Source organism: Bidens hawaiensis, unplaced genomic scaffold, assembly GCF_021521415.1.
Source record: "Bidens hawaiensis isolate Kalapana, Puna unplaced genomic scaffold, B.hawaiensis_p1.1 tig00000760_1, whole genome shotgun sequence".
NCBI lineage: Eukaryota > Viridiplantae > Streptophyta > Magnoliopsida > Asterales > Asteraceae > Bidens > Bidens hawaiensis.
In genome coordinates this window covers 2,516,339-2,524,514 of record NW_027491043.1, presented here as the reverse complement: position 1 = coordinate 2,524,514, position 8,176 = coordinate 2,516,339, and the positions used below count along the sequence as shown (strand labels likewise).

General features: G+C 37.3%; 1 pseudogene; it reads left to right on the top strand.

Moving 5' to 3' along the window:
• The first annotated feature begins 774 nt into the window (after positions 1–774).
• Positions 775–2,152, top strand: LOC143534941 (putative carboxylesterase 18 pseudogene; annotated as a pseudogene).
• The last annotated feature ends 6,024 nt before the right edge of the window (positions 2,153–8,176 follow it).

Genomic DNA, 8,176 nt, shown 5'->3' with positions numbered 1-8,176 from the left:
TGAATCCAACTAGCCTTTATATTATTTAATAACCGTAACGGCATTATTAGTTATTGGCACAAGAGCTTTGTAAGCAACTAGTTATGACCTATCTTTCTTGGCAATTGCCATAATGTGATTGGTCACTTATACATATATCATAAGTTGAATACTAGGTTTAATTTAAAAGAACCCATCATAGTTGAAAGCCGAGAGCCAAGTTGAAATATATTATCGTCATTTGAAAAACACTACTGAAGACAATATTTGGTGAAAGTTTATTTAATTTGAAAGAAATAATTCAACTTGGCCATGGTTTCCAACCATCCTCTTTCGTGACAGTTGCCATCTACATTTGTCAATATTAATTTTCATTTATTTAGTACAAAATGTTTGCCATTTGTAAAACTAAAACGTTGAAAGTTTTTTTAAAAAAGTGACGGCTTATCTGAAATAAAAAGTGACGGACAAACATTCAATGTAAAACAAGTTAACGAAGGGGAAAATCATGAATAGAGCCTTTTATTTTTGACAAAACTAAAAAGTTGTAATAGACATTAGTTATTGACTGAAGATGAATTTTTTAATTCAACTAGACCCTGACCATGACCAACCTTTTTGGTGTGAACATGCAGGTGAAGGTTTCATTTGACTGAAATATTGAAATATTCAAAGATGGTGTGATATAACGTCGCATATTTTGCAGTATAAATAGAGTTGATGTGTTTAGCATTTGTCACACAACCTGAATTTTGAATACGTACCTCTCTGATCACAAAAGTCTTTCAATTAATTATGGAATCATCAGCAGCAGCGGAAACTCCGAAATCTCAGCTATCCTTGCCCTTGAGAACACGAATTGTACTATCGGCAATAGACCTTGCAATCGACCCACTTCTCGGGGATGACGGCACGGTGCCCCGCGGTCTTCTCAATCTCGTGGACTTTCAGATCCCGGCATTGTCCATACCCGTCAACGGTGTCAAGACACACGATGTCATGGTGGATCCAACTCGCAATCTCTGGTTCCGTGTATTTGTCCCCACGCAATACGCTGAAGAAGATCTCCCGGTGATGGTGTACTTTCACGGCGGTGGATATATTTTCCTCTCCCCGGATGTGGCGATATTAGACTATGTGGGCCGCAAGTTCGCGAGCGAATTGCGTGCCATTGTTGTTTCTGTCGACTACCGTCTTGCACCAGAGAACCGACACCCTTCCCAACATGACGATGGGTTTGATGTGCTGAAATTTCTGGACAATGAAGATAACCGGTCAAAATGGCTACCGGAGAATGCCAGCATTTCACGGTGCTTTATCGTCGGTGATAGCGCTGGCGGACACCTAGCTCATCATGTGACTCTAAGAGCCTCCCAATTAAAATTCCAGCAACTCCAGGTACGACTTAACTATATATATGTATACATATGCTACTGGATTCATGCATTATTATCCGTATATAAACATATCTAATTTCCTAGTTTGAAAAATCAACAAATTCGTATCTTTCTAATTGAAGCATCGTACACACGTAAGTTGTATTTTGTAAGAAATTAAGAAGAAATGAGTGATCTAAAATCCAACAACAAATACCACCCGCATGATTGCTGATGAACAGTATGATGGCTTGTAGGTAATTGGGCTAGTGGCGATCCAACCGTTTCTCGGCGGGGAGGAGCGAACAGATTCTGAAATACGGATGGATGGATCAGTACCTCTCGTGACAATGAAGCGGACCGATTGGTTTTGGAACGCGTTCATGCCCCTAGGTGAACCCTTCAACCGAGACCATCCTATCATCAATGTTACGGGGCCCAATGCCGTGGACATATCCAAAATGGATTTTCCCGCGACAATGGTGGTCGCGGCTGGGTTTGATACCCTCCGGGACCGACATATAAGGTACTACCACTGGCTCAAGAAGTCCGGGAAGGAAGCGTACTTGATTGACTACCCAAACACATTTCATGAGTTCTTTCTCTTCTCGGAGTTGCCAGAATCCGATCAACTTATGTTAGATATGAAGGACTTCATTAACAAGGTCTTAAATAAGGTATTGACGAAAAGCCTCCAAACACTAAATATTTTGTTTCTGTTAATTTGTTCATGTATTTCATAATATTCATTTCACATGCTCAATTATCCTTTGTATATTGCTTGCTTTCAGGTTTAGAAGATTTACATTGACATGGGGTTTATGAAAAGACTAATAATATTATGAACTTTTATTCATTTGTATGTTATTTCCTTTGATTATCTTTTCATTTTTTAAATAAACACAAGTAGCTTTTATGCTAAAATATTTGTAAATATGTAGTATCATATTTACCTTCTTCTTCTGTGCATTTGAGTTAATGTATATTGTACGTAACTGAATTATAAACGCTCTTTAATCCTCCATTGTATTAGTATTATTTACATGCTGGTTTATTTATTTTGTTTTATTATGTTTTTTGGCATTCATATGTGTGTGTGAACAATCCAGCTTGAATACAAACAATTAAGAACGAATTCATTTATTATTCTGATTTTAAAAATATTAAAATCACAAGAAAATTGAATATATTTGATTTTATATATGTGTTGTAATTATTTCTAACTTCTATGTTCAAAAATTAAAACGTATATTCCAATAAATCAACTTGACGGCTTTTAATTCGCATAACTCAAAACACTTGGAAAACTAGGTTGTAAGGACCCAAACAACTCAAAGCTCATAAATTTGGTTTTTTGCATGTTTCTTTTGGATAGATTCCAGATAAGCTCCGTATGATTATACACATTTTGCAATACCTTTGATCCGCTTTGACTCTTGGCTAAAACCATCCAGTTATGCGAATATATAAACGGCACATTTAGTTATTTACTCCAACAAATTTGTTGAAACAACCGGTTAACATAATTGACAATATTTAGGATTTACGTATATATTTATATTACATATCATTATCACATGAATGTGTGCAACTGTAACATCCCGAGATTTCGTTTGATAAACTTTAAGTATTTAATTGAGGCAACTGATTTATATTAAATATAAAGAAAATAATGAGATTTGGTAGTTAAAGAGGGTAATGTGGAACTATCCTAATACTTTACTAATAATCAACCCCAACCTCATCTCCTTTGTTAGAACAAAAACGGTTCTACAAGCTATGGAAAAAGAGTAGAAAGAGAAACTCAGAGGAAAACTAGAAACACCCTTCTTGTATCCAAACTCATTAGTAAAGAATTAAGGATTATGTTTGGCAAAGATTAACTATATCAAAGGTTTATGTTAATTCCAAACATCATCGAATATCAACCACAAGGTTTGGTTTGGTTCGGTTCGGTATAAGGTACTTGTCGACTAAAAAGCTTTATTAACGGTTTTGCATAGGACCACAAAGGATTGATAATCGAGGTGTGTGGAATATAGTAACGATGCTAATTTATTTACAAGACTAAACGGTTCGAGCACCCGTAACAAATTGAATTATGGTTTCTCAAAAACTGAAGTAAGTCTTCGCATGTTATTAAGTAATCACATGCATGGTAGTAGTTGAATTGATATAGTTCATGCAATGTATTGTGTCGGACGGTATAGGTATCGCATAGATATATAGTTACCGCAAGGATATAGTTATAGCATAACACATTTTTCATCTAAGTTTTGGGGTTTAAGCGACAACTTTGGCCGTGGGATTACTTTAACAAGTTTGCTTAATTATGTGAATCAATTGTTTTGCCGCTATCAGATTAATGTGAGCAAAAGACAATGGGCTATGTCCTAGTGGTATTCGAGAGTGTGTGGGCTTATTTATTTATTTATTTATTTATTTTGCCAAAATGGCAGGGCTCGAGCATGAAAAGGAGGTAGTGGAGTATTTCTCAAGTGCAAATGTGGTGCGGGCTAAACTTTCTTTGTAGAGTTTTACTATTTTCAAAAGGGTCAACTCCTATTTTGAAGTAACTCCTTGAACCAGCCCTGCATGTCCCAACCAACCATTTGAACATTACTAATTTGTTGCTAGCGAAAAGAACATCCATTTCATATGTGAAAGGGAAGAAGATGCAACAAAAATAACCACCCATATTATAAATAAAACAAAATAGTTAGAAACAGTTACCTAATTCAGCTTAGTGGAATGGGTTTGATATAGGATATTTTTTGCTTGCAAAAAGAAGACACCAATGAATAAATTGAGCATGCAAGCGAATGAAGCTGACTTAGGGAACTGAGCAAGGATAATATTCTTGTGTTAACACTCGTTCTTGATTACAATTCATATGAATTAACGAGTATGAGAACACATAAACATTTAACATTTTTAGATATTTCAGGTAACAGCTATTTATATTTAATATTGGACAAAATAACTCAAATTGCTAAATATTGGAAGCCAACAGGCCTTTATATTACGCACTTAATAACTGTAAAGGCATTATTAGTTATTTACGCAAAAGTTTTGTATGCAACTAGTCGTGACCTATCTTTCTTGGCAATTGCCCAAGTGCAATTTGTCACTTTTAATATAACAAAGTTGAATACTAGGTTTTTAAAGAACCTATCATAGTTGAAAGCCGAGCACAAGTTGAAATATAGTATCGTCATTTGAAAAACATTACTAAATCCAATAATAGGTGAAATTTTATTTAATTTGACAGAAATAATTCAACTAGACCATGATCTCTAACCATCCTCTTTCGTGATTCACTACAAGAAAACTGCGTATTAGTGGTGACACATGTCGCCGCTAATAGCTACCAAAATCACCGCTAATAGCTTGTCGCTAATAGTCACAAGTCGCCGCTAATAAGTCACGGTTGCCGCTAATACTTTGTCGCCGCTAATAATATATTTCGCCGCTAATATACAGGGTTTTAGCCGCGACATGTGTCGCCGCTAATAGTCACATGTCGCCGCTAATAGTAGCAGGCATGCTGTCCAGCCCTGCTCTATTTTCGGTTCCTTTCCTGACCCGTTCTCCTACATTTCATGATAATTTCCAGATTTTCAAAACAACACAAATCCAAAAAATTTCATACGCATATATATCATAAACATAAAACATCGTCTAATAAGATAAAACACGAAAACAACAGTATTAAACATAACAATCGTCTAGATAAAACATCGTCCAAAATACTCTCTGTTGGTACATGATGTCAGTAGTTCAGTATATAGTGTCTGTAATCGAGTTAGTTGGATTTGTGTTTTGTATTAAGCGAAGTTCTCACAAGTTCGTTTGTTATAGGCGAACTTGTGGAACAAGCGAAGTTAGGGACAACTTCGCCTAAACATGCTAGGCGAAGTTGTCGTGCTTTATAAGCTGTTAGGTTACGGCTGAGTTTATGGATCAGAGATAGTTTTCAGTTTACGAGTTATTGAGTTTGTGTAATCGGTGATCAGTGAATCACGTGTTTCCAGTTGCAATACAACGTGTCTTTGTTTATTGTAACGTGTGTTTAATCGTGTTATTGTGTATCGTCTTCTACGCTCGTATCGTCTTACGTAGGGATTCCGCACTTACGTAGAACGAGATATTCCGTGTAGATCCGGCTGGGAACCTACAAATGGTATCAGAGCATTTGCTCGTGATTGTGTGGTTCGGGATTATCACGCGGGTGTAGAAATCGTTCCGTTCGACTATTCGCGGGACGAGTTTACCGAGTTTTTGTGTCCTACTCACCTCCCACCATCATAAACAACCCATTACACCTTCGCATACCTCGCAAAATCCAGAAATCAAACCTGCAAAATCATCGTGTTTATCAGGCGAAGTTGTCGCTACTGTTTGTAGGGTTTAGGCGAAGATATAAGGTTAAGCGAAGTTATCTACAACTTCGCCTACCTCACAAGTTCGCTTAACTTATGCGAAGTTATCTACAACTTCGCCGATTCAGGCGAATTTAAAAAGGGAGCGAAGTTAAGAATTCAAGCGAAGTTAAGACTTAAGCGAAGTTATCCACAACTTCGCCTACAGTACTTTTAAGATTAAAATTTTTATTTTTCGAGTTTCTTTGTGTTTTTGTTTCGTAAAAGATGACTTCGATAAGTTTTACGGAACTGGTGAAGATGGAAGTGGAAGCGGGTTCAGCTACTAAGGCACCAAAGATGCTTAAGGGTACCGATTTCGTGGCGTGGAAAGATCGGTTTGAGCAATATGTTAAATACCAAGATGCTAAGATGTGGGTGTGCATTCAAGATGGATACATTCCACCAACTGCTTTGTATGAGGGTCGTGAACAGATTAAGAAATACAACAAGATGGAAAAGGAAGAAAAGAAGATGTATGAGGCTGAAAGCAAAGCTCATGCTGCGATTACAATGGCTCTTCCACAAGAGATTCTTCACACCTTCAGGAAGTATAAAACCGCCAGAGAGCTATGGGAAGAGCTTGAAAACCGATTTGAGGGTAATGTGGGGATTCGTGCATCCAAGATTAAACTACTCAAAACCCAATTCTCGATGTTCAAGTATCTGAAGAATGAATCACTTGATGATATCATCACGAGATATTATCATCTGATGACCGAACTCAGCAATTATTCCATTGCTTACAAAGAAGATGAGATCGTAGAAAAGCTTCTTGATGCTCTCCCACCAAAATGGGAGATGTACACTGTCTTGATGAGAGAAGATAAAGAGTTTGCCGACTATGACTTAGAAACCGCAGTCAACAAACTACGAACTTTTGAACTTCACATGGTTCGAAAAGAGACACCAACTGATCAGGTTCAGGATCCTGGAATGTATGGTGCGAAAGTTAATTCAAGTTCAAGTTCGAAGTCTGAATCATCTGCTTACTACTCAAAGGGAGACTCGGGCACTAACTCAACACATGAAGGTCATGTATCTCTCAACATGAATGGTGATGTGTGTTTTGTAGCTGGTGGATCAAATGCTTCTAAACCTCAAGCAACCAAGGGTAGTTTTTCCTCAAGTGTTCCTAACAACAACTACTCTAAGATGCCCATGAGTGTTAAATCTGCTGAACAGCAGTTTGCTCTCTATGCATCTTTCATTGCTTCGTACGAAAATTACATTAAAGGTAAGATTGTTGACCCTGCAACTTTAGACGAAGACTATGATCAGATCGATGCTGATGATCTGGAAGAGATGGATCTGCAGTGGCAGATGGCTATGATTGTAAGAAGGGTTAAGAGGTTTATGAAGAAGACAGGTAGAAAGTTTGTTGGTGAGAGACCAGGTTTTGATAAGTCAAAGGTGCGGTGTTACAACTGTCAACAGAATGGCCACTTTGCTAAGGAATGCACAAATGACAGAGTTGAACGCAGTCAGAACAGGTCTACACAACAGAGTGGAGGAAGTAGTGAGAATAGGGTGATGATATCCAGACAGAACGGGGAGTACAACTGGAATCTGCATATTGAGGAAGTGTTCGAACAGGCCAATTTGGCGAACATCGAAACTGCAGGAAGTGAGAAAGTGACTGGAGAAAATCAAGCTTACATGGCAGAAGTGACAGACCAACTCTCCGAGGTAAGTACTAAACTCCCTTGTACGAAATGTGAAAATCTATCTGAACAATTGACAACTATAACTGATCAGTTTGTTAGTTTGGATGCTCAATTTAAAATATTAAAAGAAGATCATCATTACACTAAAGCTAGAGAAAATAGTTAAAAGGTAAAAATAAAAGCTAGTGAGAAAGATATCAGAAGTCTTAAAGCTAGTCTAGCTGAAAAAATACAAGTAATTGATCTTAGCTATGAAGTGTTAGAAGAGAAAACCAAGCTAATAACTGAAAGGGATAAACAGATAGCTGATCACCAGGTGAAAGTGGTGGAACTAAACAGAAAACTTGAGCAATTTAGAAATTCCTCCGCTATACTTGATCACCTCGTTAGTGATCAAAGTTCCCCAGTTAAAAGGGGAGGAATTGGATATCATGAAGTTCCACCACCTTATAATCATAACTATACTTATGATCCTAGTAATCAGAAATCTGTTGATGTTGAAATTGGTCAGACAGTTCCGGTTAAGGTTACTATTAAAGATCCAGAAGTTAGTAAAGGCGAAACGAGTAAGCCTGTTTCGAGTGTTAAGATTTCTGTTCCTAGTCCTGTCTCATCAAATTCGGACAAGACATCCGAGTCGAGTGAGACAAAAGTAGAGGAAGTGTTACTAAAACGTGGAGAGGAAAATAAACCAACTGAAAAGAATTCTCCACTAAACCCGTATGTCCCACCA